This window comes from Agrilus planipennis, unplaced genomic scaffold (genome assembly GCF_000699045.2).
Source record: "Agrilus planipennis isolate EAB-ADULT unplaced genomic scaffold, Apla_2.0 scaffold68, whole genome shotgun sequence".
Taxonomy (NCBI): Eukaryota; Metazoa; Arthropoda; class Insecta; order Coleoptera; family Buprestidae; genus Agrilus; species Agrilus planipennis.
In genome coordinates, this window is record NW_020439033.1 from 673,935 (window position 1) to 699,538 (window position 25,604).

Genomic DNA, 25,604 nt, shown 5'->3' on the forward strand with positions numbered 1-25,604 from the left:
CCTGATGCACCTATGTATGTATGCAATCAAAACTCACTCGCTGCGAAACGTGAGGCTTATAAAAATCTTGTTGGCGTGATCCGAAAAAACACCTCTGTCAGTTGCGCCCCGAATTAGTCATAGTTGTAAACTTTATCAGTCGACCACACGCGTGCAGATACATATATATATTATAATACGGGGGGCAAATTATGAAACGTTAACTCTTGTACTTCTACCACAAATAAATATTACCCACATCAGGTAAAAATACAATAAATATAAAACGTTTGAAAATCTAAAAGGCGTTTCGACTGACTAAACTAAGGATGACAACAACACGGGTGTCGAAACCGTTTAAGGTTCTTAAATGTCTTATGTTGAATTTTGAGTTTTGGTTTATTGTCAGTCAACATCGTGGGTGTCGAAACCGTTTAAGGTTCTTAAATATCTTATGTTGAATTTTGATTTCTCGTTCATTGTCAGTCAACATCGTGGGTGTCGAAACCGTTTAAGGTTCTTAAATGTCTTACGAAGAATTTTGAGTTTTGGTTCATTGTCAGTCAAAATCGTGGGTGTCGAAACCTGTTTAAGGTTCCTAAATGTCTTATGTTGAATTTTGAGTTTTGGTTTATTGTCAGTCAACATCGTGGGTGTTGACACCCGTTTAAGGTTCTTAAATGTTTTATGTCGAATTTTGGGTTTTAGTTACATAATTGGTTCATTGTCAGTTTTACAGAAGTCTTTCTATTGCTGTTCAAGAGAATTTAGCAGACAGAGGTCTAATTGTAGAATACCAATAGTATTCAAGCAAAGTCAAAAATAAGAGCGAATGTGTAAAAAAAGATCAAGGTAAAATAATGGTTTACACATCATCATTCTCAAAAAGATCGACAGATTGATTTGGAAATTTTTTTCAAGAGATTTATGATTTAATTATAAAATGATAAACAACAATTGTCAATATGTTGTATCAGGAAACTAATCGTAAAACCAGAAAAGCTGGAATCTGGATTAGGAATTGCCTCACCACTTCAAGATTTTGACACATCACAACCTCAAAAATTCAATCAGCATTAGATATCCCCAACCCAAATTTAAAAGGAAAACAACTATTAAAGTAGCCGTTTGCCCTAGCGTATCTAGATTGGAAATTAGTTCAGTATAGGGTCCGATCCGGATCAGGATTCCCTGAAGACTGATCAGAGATAAATCAGAGCGAATATGATTAAAAATCATCACGCTGTATATGATCTGCACAGGATCCATTTAAAAGATTCATGTCGAATCAGTTCCAAAAATCCATGCTGGATCCGTTTCATTATAATTGACTAAATTCAATTTTATCTTATAAAAATACATAGGCAGTGATTACCTTCTTTCTAATTTCTCACTATAGCAGTCCTCTCCAAAAAGGGTGAAATCGACTACACTCGAAAAAGAAATCACCGGATAGTGATTTTGTCGGGTGTCTGTAAGGTGACAAAATCATACTACAATAATAAGTTATCGTTAATCAAAACTGAATATGGCTACCCGGCGCCATTATCCGGTACCCGGCCGGTGTCGGAACCGCCCAGCTATCACACCAAAACCAGGTACCCGGCCCATCTCTCATCACTATTTAGACAAACATTTTGATCTATTTCTCCTAATTTTAATGATATGTGAGTAAAAGTCATATAGCTGTACTTGTCTTTCTAAAGTTAGACAAATTTCACCGCCCTGATTTCAACGCGCACTTTTTTATGATTTTAATGATCATCTTCCTTTTCACTTTTCGTTTCTAAGTCACTTCTACCAACATAACACCCATTTCTCCGCAACAATGTATATGTAGAGGACAATTTATATTATTTATGATTTATATAAATATATGATCTAGTTACAATGTAGTAATGAGGCTTTCTTGTAGCCGAAGGTGTATCACAATAGGTGTTTATTTTTGGCTTGTTGCAAACTAAACAAGTATCTTTTCAAGACACAACAATGAGTATTGTTGCATTGTTTAATAAACTACTGCTGATTATGGTTCTTTGAAATATTTAATTTAAAAAAACGTGATTTAATAATGCTATTGAAATACCTAGCAGGTGTAGTTTTACTGGTAACTAGGTGCTTATTATGTGTATGTATATTTATATTAAGAAAATGCAAAATATTAAACGATTATCTACTGCAAATATTATTCAAAGGGTAAAATTGTTATCCAAAATTCATTCGACACACAAAACATAAGATAGATATTTTCTAATTAATAAAAAGTTTGTTTTTATTTTGCTACTGTCTGCCAATAACATGTCCTATTGTTTAATGCAATGTTTACATACATATAATGCAGTCAGGCATTTCAAATTGAATTACAGTAGAATTCGTTAATATGACTCCGCCTATATTAACCTACCGCTTAATATGAAGGAATTGCAGTGTTAAGTTTGGTTTTCTCTATAGTAAAGTTTGGATATAATGACTCCATTTAAAATGACATATCGTTTGTTATGAGTGATTCTCAAGAAATCATATCCGGTTGTAGTAACCCAAACGATTAATAATAATATTTTCGCTCATTTTTCTGACCCTTCTTATGTATATTGATATTACAATTCATCGCTCTTTTTATTTTTCTGTTAATAAATATATAGAATTTGTAGTTTTTCTCTCTATTAAACTAAATAACTAACCGAAATAGAAAGTTGTTTATTTTCTGAGACTATGTATGACGCCCGCTTAGTATGACGTGTTTGTCGTTTCCCTTCGATGTCATTATAAGCGGATTCTACTGTATTTCAAATAAACCACACATCTGACTAATTCTGCAACATAGTGTGTGTGTATGTATTAAGCTAGGATTTCACGGGGGGCAAACATTCAAGAAATTTTGTGCTGTTGATGCTCGTTCCCGATAATGTTTCACAAAAGTTCTTCTACGTTTTGGTAACAAAAGTCGAAGAATCTGAAACCTATTTGTGACCAGTTTCCACTGTCAACAGCAAACTTCGAAAGAAAATCGACAGCATAAAAAACCAAACTGCAAACTGCGATAGAAACAAGTGATGCAACTAACTGCAGGTGTATCTAAATCAGAATCGCCTGTTGCAAGAAATCGCAGAGTAATTTATGTTTGTTTCTTCTTACTTCAAAATTTTACTATTTATGTCACATTCACATTCCCGTTTAATGTTCACATGCAATGGAAACAATAACTTGTCCTTTCACGAACAAGAGACTACGTACTCACAATTTTAGTTGTCTAAATGGAAAGAAGAAATTTACGTATGCTGACCATAAGCTTCTACTGATTGCAACAAGAACAAACAGTAGACAATTTTGTTTCCTCAATGTTTCTCAGGTTGAAATCTAGCTTTAGACAACTTCCACTTGCATATCATTACCGATATCGATTTTTCAAATAGTAGGAAGAGACTATTCTCAATAAAGAGGGTGCGTATCTTAACATATCAAAAGGCAGTTCAACTTCATGTTTTTGTGCAAATGAATTAATGTTAATTAATATTTTACAACAATATTTGAACAAGAAGTATATTTTTCTGATTCAAAACTGTTTTACTTATAATCATCGTAACGAACATTCCACATCCATAACTATTTGTGAACAGTAATATAATCTATAGGACTATCTCTACTCCTCGTAACTCCTGTTTCTGTTTCTATATGACTCTGACTGAGCCTTCATGCATGAGAAGGTGTCTTACTAACCTATTTCGCCTATCTATATATATAAAAGAAAGTCGTGTTAGTTACTTCACTTATAACTCAAGAACGGCTGAACCGATTTGGCTGAAAATTGATGGGGAGGTATCTCACAACCGGGAGAAGGACATAGGATACCACGAGAAAAATGTGGTATATGTAAACGCAACTGACATGGAATGACAAAACGAAATTGACAGCAAAACAAAAAATTTATCAGTCAAAACATCAGTCTAGCCTTTCATTTGTTAAGATTGCATGTTTGTTTTTGGTTCGATTTACTTGAAATTGATTAAAAAATTCAATCTCTGTTGGGGGGGATGAGTGGTGAAGAGGAGTTGCAATGTTTAAATGGAACATATATTATTTGTGATCAGATTTACTTGAAACTTTGTTTTAATGGTCTCTCATTTAATTTCTGAAAGATCTATCTCGACAATTTAAAAAAGGGAAAGGTGTTGCAATTTTTGTTTGGGACATACTTTATTTATGGTTGAATTTACTTGAAACTTGGTATATATGCTGTTTGATATTATTAATCAAATGAAAAGAGGTTGCAACGTTTCCATGGGCTACATTTTATTTGTACTCGGATTTACTCGAAGGATGCTCATTGCTGAAATTAAGCAAATACGTGTTTTGGCAATTTTTAAAAATCAACCCTTAAGGATGAAATATTGTTGCTACGTTTGTATTTGAAAGATGGCGACATTACACAAAATTAAAACGTTGTAAGGGTGAATTGGGAGCTAAAAGGTTTTATGGTGAAAGAATATTAATTTCTGGGAGCGAAGCCGCGGGGAAAAGCTAGTATCTTATTAATTTCCATAAGAGTCCTCTGTTATCGTGTTCTTTCTAATACCTCTTTATTTCTAACGTTCTCTATTCACGGTATTCTCATCATTTGCCTGTAACACCACATTTCGATAGCTTCTAACCTTTTCTTTTCCGAATTTTTTTGAATTTCTAACTTAATCATTCGCGAGCATACACGTAACTTCATTTTGTTGAAGACAATTCGACCCGGCGCTATTCTATTTTATATCTCTACTGCTCCTTCCATCCTGACATATCAGACTTCCTAGATATCCAAAATCAGCCACTTCTTCTAATACTATTTTACTTATAGGTATAAAAAGTCCATTTGATTCGAAATTTTCCAACAATGTCTATGACATCATCCCTCTTGCTCCTCCTCGTAAGGTTCGCTACCGATTTTGAGAGACACGTCCGAGTTTGTTTTTATACTTATGGTTAATATTTTAAGTCACGAGTCCCATACAAAAGGCACGCCATTCCGTATGGACCCGTAACACATTTTTTTAAAGTACATACATAACGCAGAATATAGTCGGTCAGTCGTTAATGTGGGAACCACCGCTTGGCGTCGGACTTGTCAGAATTGAAAGGTGTCTAAACAAAGTATTGATCATATACGGTCAACAAATATTGACCGACCAAATAAAGTCTAGTGGTGCTACTCATTCGGCCACGGTTAATTGTGTTACAAACGCTAATTGGAAATTGTAATCAGTTTGACTGAGTAGTTGGCTGAAGTGTGTAGTTCTGTAGTGGTGGATAAAATAACCTGGTGATGCATGCTGGTGCTAGATTATTGGGTAGCCGAAGTATTGTGATGGGAAACAAAACGACTGATGACTTAAAAGACACAGAAGCACATTCCTCAATAATTTACTCTTCTTCTTTTCGTTTTAAATAAGTATTAGGTTTTTAATATTGTCACATTTACGAAATGGATCGAAACGAAGAGTAGTGATAAGAAAAATTGGTTTTGGTCTTGCAATCTTGGTCTTAGTCTGGCGAAAACGTAAGACAAAGGCCAAAACTAAGACTGTATTTATATTAGTAAGATCAAGACAGAACGAACAAGACCAAGACTAAAATCAAGACCAAATATGCAAGACCAGAGTCCTCAGAGTAAGAGTTCTTTGTACCTGTGTCTAGATAACACATGGTCGAAATATTGAGACAATCTAATTTTTTAGCAAAACCGTTTGTTTCGATTTTTAAAGAAAGGTTTCTTTGTAAAGCAGAAAATGGAGACTGTGAAAAGACACCTTATAAAAAATACCACAAATGGCGCGGTAAACGCCATCTGTAGTACGATGCTACATTTTAGGATTACGTATGCTCCAACAAGGTCCATTTAAATATATGGGTATCTACTTGCTGAAACGAATGCCGGCGTAGCTCACCTCAACGTGATAGGCACGTTACCATAATCGAATAAAATAATTCGAAGTGGTCTGTATCCTAAAATGTAGCATCGTACTACAGATGGCGTTTACCGCGCCATTTGTGGTATTTTCTAAAACGCACTGTTAAGACAGCAGGTAAAAGTTGGTCTGTGTTCTGTCGGAGCTGATGAGATCCAAAAAGATCGAAATCGCGATCCGCGTCTGGCAGTTTCGACAGAATACAGACCACTTCGAATTATTTTACACACCTTATAGTTACCACAAAACATGCTCACTTTGGACACGTGTTTCGTGAGCATTAATAAAACCAATCTCATCTTGATAATGCTCACATTAGAAGTGGTGCCCACAGTGAAGAGATTTTGTGAAAAGTAGGGTGTCTCTTTTTGGCTAAGTTAAAGGTTTCATTGTAACCAAATGTTAAAAATTCTCTTATGAAAGACACTGATATAGATCTAGTAAGAAATACATAAAATTGGTCAATTGGTAACAACAGGCAATACGTCACAAAGTTAAGTTGGTGTTAATTTCGTCCTAATCTAGAGGCACGTATACATAGGGTATTTTTATTGCACTATGTAAATTTTGTCCTTATACCTAGGCTTCAGCGTGCAGAAGTGCTTTATCGTGCAACCGATTTTTTCTGTATATGGTACATTTGAAAGCAATAATATTGAATGATAGTTATAGATTTCAAAGCACAAACCTTAATATCAAACAGTTAAAACAAACTTTTAGGATGTGTGTACAGCATGATTGCAAATCGTGGACTTAACTTCACACGAACGCAAAAGGACATTAAATCAGGAAGAATTTACGTTTTCCGACAAATTTCTATCTATTATTAAGTTGCAAGTTCACAGAGAACTCAAAGCGTTACAGTATACTTCGTTTACTTTCTGTAGCGATGTGACCTTCAGTTTGACCAGCGCAAAGTAGAAAAGAACAGCACTAGGCCAGAAAAGGAAGGAGACAACTCTCGGCCAAACTCTCAACCGGTGAGGAGCGTATAATCCGTACAGTACTACACGGAAAAATTGACCATTTTATCCACTACAATTGCATTGCTCAAATGTGCTGTTATTGGTACCATTTACTACTGAAAATATCAACGAGATGTTTATTTATATTTGAAGAGATATTAAAGGCTTTAACGCTTGTTTTTGACTCGCACTACTATTCATGATTGAACAAAACTTTTGGCAGGTACTGTATGAAAAAGTATGTTTAATGAACAAGAGTCGAGAGTATAATGAGCTTTTTTTCTCCCTACCTACGATTTTGCCAGCGCGCATCCAAGACATTGGAAGGGGCACATCGCTAGAGAAAGTAAATGAAGTATAACTCATTGCCTGTATAATAGGTTAAATATGTAGATTTTAAATTTGTTTTGTTATTACTGTAGTTGCGATTTGAGATACTGAACCAGAAAATGGGTTATTCTAAAAACAAAACAGTAAATGAACAATTACGGTTACTCTTATTACAAGCAAGATTGCAATGACTGATACTACAAAAGAAATTCAAGACAAATTAGCTCATTTCTCGGTATCACCTTTAATTTCATGTCAAGCGTCAAATCAGGATTCAAATGGACTTTAAAGTAGGTAAATGTTATTTTCTATTTCCGTGTGGGCAAACGGTATTGATGAAAGATAATTCGACTGCATTAATTTTCAATTAGTTTTCTTACCTGATATCAAAGATGTTACACATTCCCTCTGGCCGGGGCCTCTCTTCCTGGTAGAGAAAGTGTTATCAAAGAGATTGACCCACATGTAAAACATGTAACCGTTGACCGATTTTTCGGTCGCCAGGGTAATATCTGGAAAGAAAAGACATATCTAAAAATATCTTTTTTACAAATAATGGATTCACTTTATTTTATTTATTAAATAATAAATATTATCATTAGAAGTTGACAAAACATGTAACTCCAGTGGTAACTAAATATGGTCTCCGATTACTATTATGATTGATTAATAAGATAAAATGTATTCATTCTAACAAAATACCTTTATTAGGCCTATATTATGCCTACGCAATTATACACTAACCTAAATTTGAAAATTAAAAAAGACTGTTCGAGTTCGAAATATGGTGTTACATGCAAATGATGAGGATACCGTGGATAGAGAAGCTTAGAAATGAAGAGATATTAGAAAGAGTAAGAGAACAGAGAACTCTATGGAAGTAAATAAATAGCTCAGAATAGGAGTGGAGTGAAGGTGCGTGTCCAACTAGTCTTAGGACTGACGACCTTATGATGATAACAAAGAACAGACCCGAAGATTGAAGTAAAATATTCAAGTCAAAAGTACACCAGTTGAAACATGCCCACATTGTTAAGGGATTTTACCAAGTTTTTTAATTATCAATTCTACATTAAAGAAAATATTGCTTTAATTAGGAATCATGTAATATTAGATATAATTAAGAAGCCAACGTATTAATTGACTTTGAAACCACCCATTTATTCTATCTACTGCACCCTCTGCAGCTAGAAAGATTGATTGGAAAAGAAATCTAGATTCAATCAGGATAATGTATGAACGGAAGTGTATACGAAAATGCGAGTAAATAAAAGAAAATGGACTACAAATAGTAAAAAAACGACGCCCTAGTTTTATTTGAATAAGAAGAAGTAAAATAACCAATTACTTGAAAAGTGAATGAAAAATTCAAACGCGTGGAATATTTAAACGAGTGCCAAACAACCTCGTCTTCCTTATGTCCATCTTCAAGTTAGATAATAAACATTTAAGTAAATATCACTAGAGACTGTTGCCGGATTGTTTCCGGCTTTAAACGCAATAATTTTCGAATAATAATGACTTCGAGCAAAGGTTCATTCTTTTAGGATAAATGATGAGCCCGGCGTGTTCTTGAAATTGGTAAATATTTACAAGGAAAATAAGCATAATTCACTCGCTTGTTTATACAAAATCTCTTCAACGAGATCTTTCATTACACAATGTATTTGCCTACGTACCAGGGAAGATTGAAAAGTTCACGCAATATATCGAAAAGTGGCGCCATTAGTCATCGATTAAACAACGAAGTGCAGAAAAAGTTCTCCAAATTTAGTAAAGGTTAACTTATTGCCATTTTCTTTTTGGTAAACCGTAAATATGCACCGGATAGTGATTTTGCAAGGTTCAAGATAACCGTACCGTTAATGCCGGATAACCGGCAAAACCTCTACGGTTAATGGTTCATGTCTTCGTTCGAAAGGGCTTTCCATTAAATGCCACCTTCACCGATGTTCCAGGATTTGTCACCTATACTTTTTGGCTGATTCATCTCGAAAGATAATCTGTTTTTTTATAAATTTTGATTTCTGAAGATCATGGTGAAATGGGGCGCCAACGTCGAGCTTTGCCCTAGACCAGGGGTCGGCAATAAACTTTGAAAGACGTAATACAAATATTGTTTCATGAATTTTTTTAACTATCTGCACTGGGCAGTGGCGACAGTGGACAACCGAGCGGAATGGTCTAGAGGTTTAGACCATTGCTTAGCATTCGGGAGGACGCCGGTTCGATTCCGGGTTCCTCTACCTTGGTCCAGGTTTTTCTGTGGTTTCCTCGAATCGCTTAGACAAATGCTGGGGCAGTAATATTCCACAGATAATCTTTCATTCTCTTCTGTATTTATTTCGTCCGTCTTATGTTTCTCACCCGAACCACCGCCCACCCATTCCCACGATTCCTACTGAAGAGGGCCTTCCGCCCTATGTTTAAGTTTTTTTGACAGTGGACATTTTGTCTTTCCTGGTAGTAGGGTGTGGTGAGATGTAAATCCCTTGTTTTAGGTAAACGCGTGCGCTTTGTGTCTGTCCTTTCCGCTTTAACTTTTAATTTTTTTAGGGGAACTTGAAGAGCCCCAATTTTCTCTTGAAAAAACAGCATTAGGTTTGCCGACCCCCTGTTCTAATCCAAGTTTTTTCTGGAAAAAGGAATAAAGGAACACTAAAGTTGGACTACGGTTCGTTTGTAAGTAATTAAGGATATGTTGGGATGCTTTAGATGTTCAGTATCCAACTAATCTTCGGACTTATGACCCTACGACGGTGACGCATGTACTGAAATGACTCACACAGGTTTCAAAGCATTTATTGACGATTTATTACCGTATATTAATTTTCTAATATGTACGAAGTGCACAGGGTACCACTTTATTTTTCGAGCTCAGTATAAACCAAAAATAAACTTTAATGAATCAGATTTTTTTAAGGAAATTTCAATATTTAATAGCTTCCAAAAAAAGAGGGACGATGTTTCGTCATTTTTGTACGAATTAACTTTTTGAATAGTTCTCGTATAATATGTTGTCAGTAATATAAAGGGGCCGTTATTTGATACATAAATTCGGTCAATTTGTATTAAAATTAGGGTCGTGTATTTACGAAAAATACAACTATTTTAATGGCAACTATCGAAGGAAGAACTTCTGATTAACATATTAAAATGCTCTTTTATTTTAATGGCCACATTACTGACGCTGTAATATTCCCTTCATATATCAATTGTTGACAGGATTTCACAGTTCTTTGATCAGAAAGAATTCACTTGAGACCGACCACAGAAGCAAACGTCCGTGATATAAGAACAAACAGATTTTGGAATATTCCTTAATTAGAAAAAGGTATGAAAGCGAATCTATTTGAAATTATATTTCTTTTATTAATTGTTAGGTAACAGGCGGGCTGAAAAGTTCGTAGGCTAGCATAGAAAAAAATTTTTTTTTGATAGAATTTGAATTTTTATTCGATATAATTCCCTTCGAGGGCGATACAACGATTATAGCGGTCATACAATTTTTCGATACAATTTTTATGATAGTTGTCTTTCGCGTCAAAATGGGCTTCAATTTCGGCAATTACAGTCCATTTCAATTTGTTACAATTGTGACCTTGAATAAATCTGCGCGAAGATAGAAAGAAAACACACTACGCGTGAGCAAGGCAGAAATAGTTGGAACAAGGTTAAACGAGCAGAGCTCTCGATGGGCGGTCTTAGGAGATCGGCTAGAACTGTACAGTACTAGACGTAAATGTTTGGCAATTTCTTGAAACAAAAATGTATATAAATTAACAATAGAAAACAAAGCAAAAGTTTTATAGGTGTGTAGAACGTTAAGTTAATTCACTTGTTATTATTTTTGGCTAAATATGCTTTTAAATAAAGCATATTCTTAAATTTTAACGAGGCAGTTTAAATAATTTTGCAAATGGTACTGTACACTTTTGTCTAGTTCTTGCTCGATAATCGGTGTAGAAATGAGCTCCGGAGACAAATATAATTGAATTTGGAAATATGCTACGGCGCATCCTAATAAAGGGAAGGGGCATATCTCTAACTTCTTGAAACGAACAGTACCTCTTCATCTGCGCGAAATTTCTGTCGAGGTCTGAGAACAGGAAAAAGTCGCTGGGGGCCAGATCTGGAGAGTACAGTGGATGCGGAAGCAATTCGAAGTCCAATTCATGGAATTTTGCCATCGATTTCATTGATTTGTGACACGGTGTATTGTGTTAATGAAACAGCACTTTGTTTTTCAAACAACAAAAGTTCTTTCACTGAAAATGCTATAACTCAGATACTAATAGAGCAACAGCTGTCAAATTTATACACATATCTTTTAAAGGTTAGGGCTAACTAAAAATCATATGGATTTGATACTAGTAGAGACATACATACGAACTTTTCAGCCAGCCCTTGTATAAGGTATTAGAAATCATTTATTACTTTAATATTTTATTTAATGTACTATTGGTCTATTTGAACCTGTTGTTTTTTTCGTAAACGGACAAGCCATCGGTTGTTTAAATGAAAAACAAAACAAAACTCCTTTTTGATTAAAAATTATGACATACTATAGCATATTGCAATTTTTAAATTAATAAGAGAAGGTCGTGCCTACTACAGCAAATGCTCAAACTAATTAAAAGAACCTATTAATAATTTTTCTTGTGAAACACATTATAACATATTAAGCACCGCCTTAAAGTTTTTGATTATCTAACCGAGTAGTACAGTGGGTATATGTATATGTATGCATATTTTAACACATTTTGGATAAATTTAGGTAAAAGCATATTAGAATGCATATTAGCTTCACCTATGTGCGTGCCCATTTGTCTTAAAGAATGCCAAAAGGCAGAAAGGCTATTTACATAAACGAGCATCTGCGTAACAAATTATCGTTTTTTAGTTAATTGATGGGGTAGGAATATGAACAGGCGCCATTTCTAAATTATTTGGTAATTATATGTATTATAAAATTTTTTTAACTAGCACAGATAATTTAATCAAATTAAGACAAATACCAAGAAATTAGAAAGTGTGCAAGTGAAAAACATTTTTAACAGAACCACATGTACGACTAATTAATATAGATAGTATTTAGCTATAGTTGGAACCCTAGACTAGGAACCATCAAACTTAACCCCAATAATTTAAAATAATTTTTTTAGAAGTGAGTTAGTTTAATATGAAATATTATTCTGAAAATTCATTTTTGAATTTTTTACCCATTACACGCTACCTCAAATTAATGAGGGAAAAATTGTTGCTGTAACAGCGTGTAGTGGGTAAAAAATCCAGAAATGAATTTTCAGAATAATATTTCATATTAACTAACTCACTTCTAAAAAAAAGATGTCTAAATTGTATGTATGTTTAATCATAGTATATTCAGTATATAGTTACATTAGTTCGACGGATCGTTAACCTTATACGTTGGTTGCTCGTGGTTGCTGTTGTCACATCTCGTAGTTTAGTGGTCAGAACATTGGTGCGTAAAGCCAAAGGTCCCGGGTTCGATTCCCGGCGGGGTGTGACAACAGCAATAATTTTTCCTTCATTAATTTGAGGTAGGGTGTAGTGGGTAAAAAATTCAGAAATGAATTTTCAGAATAATATTTCATATCCCCAATAAATTATCTGTGAAAATGGACCAAACTTCTTTCTTGTTCCACTTGGGACTGTAGTCATTTGCTACGTTTTGAACACGCCTTTGTTAAGTTAGGAAATACTCCATGAGTAGTACAGACAAAGTGAAAAGAGATAACCGAATAATAATAAGCGGTGCAGTGGTTAGAAGTTACTTAGGTACACAAAAGATCAGGGTCGGCTTTATAACTGCCTGGTTGGAATTATGTCTTTAAAAAACTAAAAAAACCTTTGGGTGTTTCATTCCCACCAGCCACTACTAATGCTGGTAAGCGGGCAGTCCCACCGCACTACGCCGGAAGGTAGGGCGGAAGGCCCTCTTCAGCCTGCTTTCAGGAATCGTGGGAATGGGTGGGTGGTGGTTCGGGTGAGAAAGATGAGACGGACGAAATGAAGGCAGGAGAGAATGAAAGATTATCTGTGGAATATTACTGTCCCAGCATTTCCCTAAATGATCCAAGGAAACCACAGAACAACTTTGACCAAAGCAGACGGACCCAGAATCGAACCGGCCTCCTCCCGAATGCTAAGTAATGGTCTAGACCTCTAGGCCTCTGCCATCTTTAAACAAACGTCTTGGCTTTCCTAAATTCCTGAGAATGTTGAACTTTCTTTAAAGTCCGATGCTGGCAACATGCTCAAATTCCGCTTGTCTGCATCTCTCTTTGTTACACATTAATCGCTGAAATTCTTTATTGTTTATTACTGTCCGCTGCAAATCCTGCGTGACATCTCTTTTGTATATTTACATTACATCAACTACTCGGTTGGTATTGATGGTTCTGCGGCTACCTCATACTCTGCCGCTTCAGATGTACCTCAGGGTTCCTACTTCGGTCCGATGCTTTTCAACATCTTCATCAACGACCTGCCATCAGTCTTCAGATCCAGTCAATCGCTGCTGTACGCCGATGACGCGAAACTTTTCCGCTCCATCTGCTCCAACGATGAGGCTGTCTTGCTCCAGTAAGATCTGGACCGGTTGGTTGCCTGGTGCTCTGAAAAGGCTCTCGAGTTGAATGTTGCAAAATGCAAGGTTTTGCACTTTTCGCGCAAGCGAAACACATTCAACTTCCTCTACATCATCCACGAGGACCCAATAGCAAGCTGCGACAATTTTGTTGATCTGGGTGTCAGGTACTCATCGAATGGTTCCTTCAACTCTCACATTGACGAAATTCTGTTGAGGGCACGCAGAATTTTGGGTTTCATTTCAAGAAACTAAGCACTTCAGATCGCCAGTCACAGTGAAAACGCTTTACACCTTGCTAGTCAGGCCTGGGCTCGAATATGCGACAGTGGTATGGTCGCCATTTACAGACGATGCAATATCTTCCATCGAATCCGTCCAGCACAAATTCCTAAGACTATTTATGTACAAAAAACCACCTTTCTATGTCTCCTTTAGAACACGACTACTTTGTTGCACTAACTCTCTCGAATCTTGATACTCTTCAAAAACGTCGTCAAGTTAATGATCTGTTATTTTTACATTCGATACTCAATAGCCGAACGCTCTGTATTGATTTATATAACTTGTTTGATTTTAATGTACCATCTCAAGAAGAGAACCTCATTTGCTTATTTCAGTACCATTCCGCGTTTAACGAAGATCAGCTAATTCTGTTGTTCATTCGAGAGATGAATTATACTTATCATATTCACTGTTTAAAAATCTAGTCGGTAGTCGCTTGTGATCGCTTTTCTGTTTTTACTTTGTCATCGTTTTATCATCTTCGTCTAGCTATTTCTGTATTGTTCTTACTTATTAATTTATNCAATGTTTTGATTTGTTAGATTAACATTCTACAAGACTAGATTATAAATTTCAAATTGAAAAAAATCAACAAAATACTAAATTGAGAAAATTTCTCTAATTTATATATTGAAAGCATCTGAGTGCTAATTCAAAAATTGAATTATTAAAAAATTTCTAAGGTTACATTAGGTAGACTAATCTGTCAATTTATAACAATGTTGAAATATAAAGTAGAAATAGGAGACTGTGGTAAATGTTAATTAAAAATTAAAAGGAAGACTCACCCCTAATTACCACAAAAAAAGACTTTATTTAAGCTTAACTCTTATATCCTTGTAATAATTGTTAAAAAAAGGGTGCATACCCGTTGAGCCAAATAAATAATAATAATAATATTTCCTACAACGTGTTTTATGAGTAAAAGTAGGTGTTTTTTTGTAGACCATGCCAACTCTGAACGTCCCAACTATACTTTTATCTTTTATAATAGATTTTGTCCTTTTCATTCATAGTTTTGCATAAGTTTTACGGACGTCGCTGAGTTACCAGATTGTATGTTAAGAAGAGACCTTATAATTCATTGGTAACAGACGAGTTGAGTTGCCAACGAATAATTATGATGGTACTGCACATCCACAGAATGCCTACTAATAAATGCACACCTACAAATTGCACACTATGTATTGCAAAAGTTCAGTAGGAACGTTGCTGGTATAATTCATTACGTATTACGTGGTTGTTGACATCAAAATTGTGAATTATACGCCAGACCAAGACTCCACTTGTTGTAATTGGTATTTAACACAACCAGTTCATTTTATTAAAGAGAAAACTAACTGCTGAACAGTTTTTAGCTAATTTTATAAACAATAACATAATAAGCTGCGTTATAAACGGACAATAAAAAATTTAAATAAGATCAATATAAATAAATTATTAAAAATCCAAAGGTTTATCATGAAAAATATGTAAAATTATTGTCCCAATTCAACTTAGAGAAGTTGCTAACTAAACAATTAAGTTAATATCAAAAATTACTGCATCGTTTTATATTTTGTGTTACTTAATTGTATTAAATAGCAAGATGAAAAATAGAATTTTGATACAAAATTTTTCGAAAGTTTCCTCTTTCAATATTTGTTTCAATTGCTCAATAGGTATATCTAGGAAACTATAGGTATCTATCTTAGCATAAGATACGGTAAGTTAAAATAAAAGCGCAAAATGAGAACAAAAACTACTTCACAATACTATTAAATTGACCGTTTCTGCTAGTTATGCAATTATGCCTATTGATTAGTCACAATATTTTACCATTTATTGTACTATCAACGTCATTAAAGAAAGTGTACTTAAACTGTAGAGATAGCTATAAATAGGCAAAAGATTAGTATGCTCAGTTTTCAGATAATATAGAAGTATTAGCATCTAGCAAGGAGGAGTTAGAGCTACCTTTAAATAAAATGGAAGCGGTATTGATAAAACATTATTGTATGAACATAAATAAAATTAAAACAAAGATATTTGTATGCAAGGGAAGAAAAAGTAGGAAAAGAGCGTATATATTGATAGGAGACAAAAAATTAGAAGAAGTGGCCGATTTTCGGTATCTAGGAAGGAAGAAGATAATTCAGGACGGAAGGAGTAGTNAGAAAAAGTAGGAAAAGAGCGTATATATTGATAGGAGACAAAAAATTAGAAGAAGTGGCCGATTTTCGGTATCTAGGAAGGAAGAAGATAATTCAGGACGGAAGGAGTAGTAGGGATATAAAGCAGAGGATGACGCAGGGTCGAGTCGCCTTCAATAGAAAGATCCTCTATCCGGTATCCTCATACCGTGGATAGAGAAGGTTAGAAATGAAGAGATATTAGAAAGAATAAGAGAACAAAGGACTCTATGGAAGTCAATAAGAAATAGGCGAGATAGGTTGGTAGGACACCTTCTCAGGCATAAAGGTCTCGTCAGAGACATATTAGGGGTAGAAACGAGAGTTAGTAGCGGTAGTGAAGGATGTAGGTTGTTCTAGTTTTAGGGAAATGTGAAGATTAGCTCAGGATAGGAAGGAGTGGAGGTGCGTGTCCAACCAGTCTTAGGACTAACGACCTTATGATGATGAGAGACATTGTCTGTTAATGTTATATTACTGCATTACTAATTTGACTGCGTTGCCTAGTTTAATGCGCCCGGCAGAAAAATGTACTTCATTGCGCAACTGATTCTACTTTACAAAGTTAACACCTTTGAATATAAAAGCTCATTCTTTGCACCACTGATTTTCCCACATCTTACAATTAAATACCTTTAAAGTTATTTAACAGAACTACAAATTTGACCGCATCTACTAAGATAAGCAAATATATATGATATTGACTGCATGTACTAATAACTACTAATAATACCTTTACGTCGCTACACTATTGATTTGACCGCGACTACTAAGAAAACACCTGCGATAGTAAAAGTACTTCAGTATACTGCTCGTTTGACCGCATTTGGTAAATTATTACTTTCGACTGTAAATGCTATATCTGCCCCATTTCTTTGACTAAGTGGGCTAATAAACACCTTTGACCGCAAAAGGTATTTCACTGAATTACCGCACTAAATTACTAACTAAAAAACTTTGATCGCAAAAAAACACTGGATCATAGAATTCGGCATCACCTGATCTGTTATGTGACTGTATTTGACGGCAATCCTACAACTTTTTTAATGGGTGTTAAAAATACTATTCAATATATATTGCAACGTTGACACAATGCTTCTTGGAGACATAAATGTCGATTATTATTATTTAACAGTAAGATAATGACAATGTGTAAGCAGTTCTGTGGTTTATCATGTAAGCATAAAGGCGCATTTTATTACAAAATTACACACGTTACCTACATCAACCGATTCGTGCCTATTATTTACGACGAGTAAACCTCGGACAGTTTAATTGAAAACTTATTTTCGACAATATTTACAACCACGTTGTAACATACATAATACATATACAAAAGCAGCTTTACAAGTTGTGTTGTTTTGCGCCTAGGTACACATGTGTGTGTATTTAAGAAAGATGCAAACAAATTAACTGAATAGTTGGCATTTTTTAGTGCGCAACATTCCGCTTAATGTTAATTAAGTGCCGGCCGAAAACATAAATCAAACAACTTTTGCTAATGACTATTTTTTTTAATCACCTACAACTACATTCGGAATAATCGTGGTGGCTATTAATACGTGACCGAAAGGTAATTTTAGAACACTTCCATAATTATTAACGCCGTTGACCGTATTTTTTAATGACAAATCGGTACTACTGTACTAAAAATAAATCTAATTGCTGCTATAAGTAGAAAGGTGGGTACTATTTATACTTGCTGTTGATCAAAGACATGAGGTGAAATCATCCTCATCATAAGGTCGTCAGTCTTAAGACTGGTTGGATACGCACCTCCACTCTTTCCTATCCTGAGCTAATCTTCTCATTTCCCTAAAGCTAGAACAACCCACATCCTTAACTATTTGTGAACAGTTATCTAACCTAGGTCTACCTCTACCCCTCCTAACTTCCGTTTGTGCCTCTAATATGTCTTGACTTCCTAGATACCTAAAATCAGCCACTTCTTCGAATCTTTCGTCTCCTATCTTTACATTCGCTCTTTCCCTACTTCTTCTTCCTTTGGATACCAGTATTTTTGTTTTACTTTTATTTATTTTCATACAACACTGTTTTGTCAATACCGCTTCCATTTTATTTAAAGCTATCTCTAACTCCTCATTGCTAGATAATAATACTGCTAATCTAGGCATACTAATCTTTTGATTAATATTCACCATCATCATAAGGTCGTCAATCCTAAGACTAGTTAGACACGCACCTCCACTTCCACTCCAGGTAATCTTCCCATTTGCCTAAAACTAGAACAACCCACATCCTTAACTATTTGCAAACAGTAATCTAATCTAGGTCCATCCCTTCTAACTCCTGTTTCTTCCTCTAATATGTCTCTGACTAGATCTTCATGCCTGAGAAGGTGTCCTACCAATTTATCTCGCCTATTTCTTATTGACTTTCATAGATTTCTCTGTTCTTCTATTCTTTCTAATACCTCTTCATTTCTAACCTTTTCTATCCACGTTATCCTCATCGTTCGTCTATAACACCACATTTCGAACGGTTGTAACCTCTTCTTTTTCGCTGCGCCCACTAACTATAAAAATTTACATTTGTCGTAATAAGAGTAATAAGAGCGATCGTCCCAGTCTATTTTTCTTTCACAAAATCTCTAGAGATATTGCCTAAAAATCGCAAGTAAAACTAAAATTAAGAAAATGTTAAAGGTCCTAGAAGTTTACCTAACCTATTTTCTGTTTTTTAAATTAAGATTTCTACAATTTCTACATTAACACGATGACCGACCTAACACGAGACAATGTAAATAGAGAACCACCTGTAAAAGGACTTCAATTTTTTTATTTTGGTACAAGTTCACAGCTGTAAAGGTTACGTAATACAATACACAATATGAATTTGTCAAGTAAAAGAGGAAATGCTACTAGGTACATAGCAAAAACGAAGAGAATAATGTGTGCTTTGGAATCCCATCTTCTTCAGCCAAAATTTACCTACATATTTAATTTTGGATTGTGCCGCTTCCATTTCTTGGATGCGTTTCAAAAACGTACCCACTTCGAAGTGGCAAGAAAAACAAATATAGTAGTAAAACCGGAAGTACAACAACCAACGCAAAATTACGTAAGAGAGTATTAAGAACAAATGGCATCAGTTAAATTAATTTTTCTTTTCTTCAAAAGGTAACCATTTGAGAGACAGTTTTATCGGTAAAGCAGAAACCTTACTCACAATTAACTTGATCTTTTTTTTGTAACTTGAAGATAACCAATTGTATTTAAGTAGTTCGAGATAGGTAACATATAACAAACTTTATTAATATACTCCATAAACCGATTGAAAGATTATAAACAATTTTACAGAATAATTAACATCAAGTGTTAATTGGGTGACGAATTTCAATTTTAGATTTGTTATAGTTGTTACATAAACACTATTTTCATTAGAAGAATATTATTGATCTGATTAAGATACTTTAAACGTTTCATTAATATGACAAAAAATATGATTTATTAATGCCAATGATAAACTGAGTGCTACGACATCTGAAGTAGTATTTTGACTTAAAACAATTCCCTATTTTAATTTAATAGCAGTTGTTGAAACATTTATCATCGCTGCATTAACTTGAAAATTAACATGAGTTCGGTTGTCTTTTGAACGCTTTATGGTATTTGAAGCCTCTTTGAAAGTAAACATTTCAAGTACCTACTACTTATAATAATCGCCACCGGTTATTTAGACACGACAGAGCATGTCTTACTTTTGGGGAAAGAAAAGTTGCGCCCGCTTTACTTAAAATGGTTAAAAATGTCAGAAACGAGGAAGAAATACAAACAAGTGCGGACAGGGCTTCGCAATGTATTTTACGTTAAAATAAACACCTTAGTAATATCAGGTATAAACGGAAAATAAATATTGTATCAATATTCTTATTTATATGTAATAATGAGAGAAGAGTTCCATGAAGCATTAAAAAACTTAAAGAATAATAAGGCGCCAGGTATACATGGGATACATGGGGAAATTCTAAAACATGCAGGACAAGAGGTTAGAGATCGTATGTATAAGTTAGTAACGTTACATTTATGAGACGGGGAAGTCCCAGAGGATTACAAACGGAACGCGGTAGTAACCATACCTAAAAAGAGAGGCGCGGATAGGGTGTACCACATTTAGAACAATTACCATAACTTCCCATGCGTCAGAAATCATAACTAGAATTGTACAAAGGGTGACAACAGAGAAAACGATAGAAAAAGGAAAGAGTGCGTACATAGGATTTGTAGATTTTGAAAAAGCTTTTGACAATATTAGGAAGGGAGTCAGACAGGGATGCACACTGTCACCGCTACTTTTATAATCAACATCACTAAAACCGGTACAATTGTAAGGATAGCTATACAGAGGCAAAAGATTAGTACGTTTAGATTTGTAGATGATGTAGCAGTATTAGCATCTAGCAAGGAGGAGTTAGAGATAGCATAAAATAAAATGGAGACGGTATTGACAAAACACTATTCGAATAAGGTTGTTAAAGGTGGATGTTTGGTGTGCGGCGCTATAGGGGTGCGAAACATGAACGTTGGATGCTGCGGAAAAGAAAAGGTTAGAAGCGTTCGAAATGTGGTGTTATAGGCGGATGATGAGGATATCGTGGATAGAGAAGGTTAAAAATGAAGAGATATTGTAAAGAATGACTTGACATGGTGGATTAAAGAAAATCATAAATAGATTAATATCGTCCTTTCCATTTCAAGCGGATGGGTAAGTTGTGACTAAAAGCTGGCCAATTTATTTAAGAAAATCCCTGAAAAAATCCTGGACGAAATGTAGGCAAGAGATAGATTGACGAATTATAAATCCACTATCCTAAAATTCACCAAAGATACAAAATAGTAAATTAGTGAAAGCTGTTACGGGGTCAAGACAGAAGCGAAAGTGGAACCGAAATTTCCTACCCTTAAATTTACCTGTAAGAACGCCAATATAATTGGACAAAAAGAAATTATATCATGAAAAACAGCAAAAAGTAGTTAAGTTAGTAACATGTATTAAGACGCTGCGATCGCTATGTTGTCTTAATAGTATGGCCTAATTGAAAAAAATACTGGTGACTATTAAAGTGCCATAAGTTGAGGTTAATTTAGTCGTATAAGTAACCTGATTCATCTTATAAATACTTACATAACCCTATGTAAATAATTTAATTTCTTAATTACAAAGGTGTCTACTGAATTACTTGCTAATATACTTAAGATAGGCGCTTTTTTATTGTTTATTGTACGTTTTCAGTGAAAATCTGAAAATAGAAATTTTATCCGTTCGCGTTTTTGAGTATAATGTGCGCAACTCATACTTTCCAACATACGTACTTAAGTCATGCATTAGTCGCCGATGATTTAGAGGCTCTTGTAATAAATTTACGTCCTGGATTTTACGACAGAGAACCGTTTTGTCTACTTGTCGGGTGTCTGGTAAAATTTACTGTGTGGAGTCTACCCAAACGTTTAATTTTTCTCAAGTTTTACTCTTTGGAAACAGAAAAAGCCTATTAAAAAAACCTTTCCGTTTATACGCAAAAGATAAACCACATCATAGGAAAGAGCAAGGTTATTATAAGAAAGGAAGCTTCCTGAATTCCGATTTGTTCTTTATAAAACAAGATCTGTAGACAATGAAATCCTAACAATTATATTTTTAAAGGATTAATCAGAAGAAACTTCCAATGATTTATATTTTCGGTAACAAAATTGTCTTCTTCAAGGATTGAAGGGAATAGTTCTTTTCATAAATCAGATAAAAAATAGAGACGTTTTACCCTTTTGTAAAACACTCATCACGCACGCTTAAATGGTGAAATACTTTTATTTTTCATTTAATTTATAATATTTAGCGTTTAGTTTGTTGCATTACTTAGTTTTATCAGCTTCACTTAATAAAATTTTACAAAAATGTCTTGTACAATTACGTGGCTGTTAAAAATTAGGAAAAATTTTAACAGTTTTAAAAAATGGTGAGTTTTTGAAGAGAAACCTATTTACGCACGGTAGGGTAAGTTCGTTTCATGCGAGTAGTTGCTATGTAACGAAATCATGCAACGGATGTCCCCCCTCTACTCGGCTACGTAGTCGAGTTCGTAGTGGGGATCGCTTGAGCTTTCAGCGCGCTTGAATGCAACGTTCGTTGCAGGAAACTCCGGCATTTATAGTGTAAAATTTAAATTCAAAATGTACAAATATTACCATTAAGCGAATTCCTTAACCTCTATCCCGGTATGTTTGTGTGTTTGAAGAAGATTCACTTCAGTAGCGTGTTGTATAATTACACGTTGTATTTTTTATTTTTGATCTAATTTTTAGCAATTGGGGTCCACCTTGTTTCATGGCTGATGTTCGAAAGTTTTACCAAATCAAATTTTACAGATGTATCTCGTATTATTTTACTGTTTATTCTGGAAAATTAATTTCCCTAATAGAATGTGTGTAACTCCCAAATCTCCTTAAAACAAGTTTTTTTTGAAAAAGAAAACAAGTGAATTGGTATTTAAGTAATAGTTTAGTAATGCTTACAAAATTAACTTTTAGCACTCGAATAAACGACATGTAGTGTTACGAAGGATTTCGAACTGTATAATTGCGATACAAAACAGTCTAATTTAAAACAAACCCATAGAACAAATATCATAATTAACGATATTATTATACGCCTACGAATAAATGGAACGTTTCAAGAACGTAACAGTAATAAATAAGGCAATAAACGGTGTCAGACAATTACATTTACACAAAGCAGAAATAATATAATCCAATTAATTGAGAAAATTTGCCGAAACATAAAATTACGGTATAAATCAAACTTCCAAATGGCAAAAGTTAATTGGTTAATTGTTGGCGCATTGCTGAATAATTATTACACGTTTTATCGCATGAAGAACGTACATACACAAAAAAAAAGACACACGTTATAGCCGAGCTTAATTACGCTAGGAAATGAAAAACATTCCATGTATGTATGTATCTTCGGAAGGTTTTGCCATTCTAAAAAGTAATAGCCTACCGAGATGATTTATTTCTAAAGTGACATGTCTATTTATTTCCCATCGTCTCACTGTAGATAAACCAGATCGGAAAAGATACGACTTTAACTGTTAACTGAAAAGCCGCAAAAGAATCGTTGTGGAGGTGCGGCTACTAAATACTTTCTACTAGAGATTTTTCAAAACTGTTTTCGCAGCAGTAACAGTAACAGGAAACACACTAATGGTGAGTTAAGAACGAAATGAACATGGAGATGCAATCCATATATGTGGTGCTCCTATATAGACAGTGGAAACTGATTCTGAGAAAGTTAAACAGATAGTGCCTCGTCAGAGAAGAGAGACTAGTATAGAAGTCCAATTCAAATGGAGGACTAAAACGTGAGTAAGAAATTCTAAATAGAACCAGGAGATGGCGTTGCTATGAAAATGAGCGCCTCAACGCTGTATTGAGTCGGAGCAAAGAGTGAACGCAGTAATGGCAGGGGTAAATAGTAGAAGTGGTGGGATCATAGAACGCATAAGTCTTTTTACTTTGCTGTTGTAAGCCAAGTTTGTAAAGAAAAAAAAAAACGGTTGATTTTCCGAAGCGACAACTACCGGTCGGATGACAGAAGCTTCGAGATTTACCGACATATTATCCGAAACGAAGTCCGGATTATTAACCCAGCATTGGACTTCTATACTAGTCTCTCTTCTCTGGCCTCGTGTTCTCTATCCTTCAAGTCCCCAGTTCTGTTCTGCACATCTCTTGTGCGCATACAGCTGAAGATTTCTCACGCATGCTTCGAAGGAAAGAGAGAATAAATATAGTCAGCACCTCTCGAAAAATACGACGTGGTACAGGAAAATTCACAAAAATACCTTCAGCCATGTTTTCATCTAAAGTATTGTAACTGGTGAGACTGATGCTATTCAATGTGATTGTGAAGACTAGTGTTTTATGGGATGGAAATATGGGGATAGGAGAAAAAAATAAATGCAGGTTTCATATAAAAGATATATCAAGTGGGCTCTGGAAATAGGGACAAAAAGTGGATATGATAGAGAGAGGGAGAATACTTTGAAAAGATTAAAAATTGAAAAGGGACAAAAGGTAGATATGATAAAGATAGGGAGAATACATTGAAAAGATTAAAAATCAACAGTGGTGAGGAAGTGGTTTAGGGAAGGGATCAATATAGAGGAACTGACGAGGAGTAGATACAGGGAAATGATAAGGGGAGAGGATCTAAGAAATATAGAGGAGTCGAGATATGTGGTAGGGCTAATGGGGGATTGACGGGGGGAATGGGTGCCAATGTATGTAGAAGGAAGAGAAACAATCGTGGCCGTAAAATTTAGGACAGGAGACGAGTGTACGGGATGTAAACATCGGAAGAAGGAACAGGACATAAGGATCAGGCAGCTAGATCGTGTTAGGAGGGTATAAGGATAGGAGTTGTTTACAAATAAGAGAAAAATATTGCTTGGCGAAACGATATAACAAGAGGAAGGGGGGGGAGGGTCTAATGAAATTTGAAATTAGCAGTTCATCAATTTTATAACATTTTCTTAACTTTTGGCAGTTTTTAAAATTTTTTTATTAGGATACAAATTTATTCTCAATATTACTTTTAATCGCAGGGAGGGGTTAACTTTTGTGACATAATACTTGTTAAGGGAGTCGCTTAAGTGTAAAGATGACGGTGAGTTCCTTCCGAACATGAAGAGTTAGCTACAGGTAGAGAAAAACCTAGATTGAATCTAGAGGAATGTAAGGTTAGACCAACTTTACTAAGACAGGGTTCATATTAGATGAAGGAAAAAAAAAGTGCCTTTATCTTTCATTCATTTCCATTTTCTTATCAGCGATACCTTTTAAAAACTCTATATCAATCGTAAAGAAAAATTCATTCACCTGATGAAAAAGTCACCGTGCATGATAAACTGTTATTTTTTTTTACAAAATGTTCGAGGTAGATTTTACGCAGTGACGTGTGAATTCAGGTACTTCTCTCTTGTAATTTAATGTATCGGTATATATATGTTTAATGTTTAAGTCGCATTTTGTAGACATTTTAGCACATTATATTGAACAAATATCACGTATATGTACGCATTTGCGGAACTCATTGGCAACGTTAGTACGCGATTGTCGCTTTGCAAACATCTAAAAGCGTATTTTACTCATTTTAAAGATCGGAATCTAAACTTGTTAGAAACTGCCAAAATGATACATCCAACACAGTCCATAACAAGCAAATTCACAAAACTGATTAGTAAATACGTAGTAAGTATGTATGAAATGACAATCGGTCTCATCGGAAAATATTG

At 34.8% G+C, this 25,604-nt stretch overlaps 1 protein-coding gene across 6 annotated transcripts in view; it reads right to left on the bottom strand.

The window, feature by feature from the left end:
• Positions 1-25,604, bottom strand: part of LOC108732850 — a 240,063-nt gene that overhangs the window by 46,566 nt on the left and 167,893 nt on the right. For all 6 annotated transcript variants that reach the window (XM_018463836.2, XM_018463838.2, XM_018463837.2 and 3 more), the window contains one exon: positions 7,603-7,734. The gene's annotated coding sequence lies outside the window, so the exon portion shown is untranslated. The remainder of the gene's footprint in view (positions 1-7,602; positions 7,735-25,604) is intronic.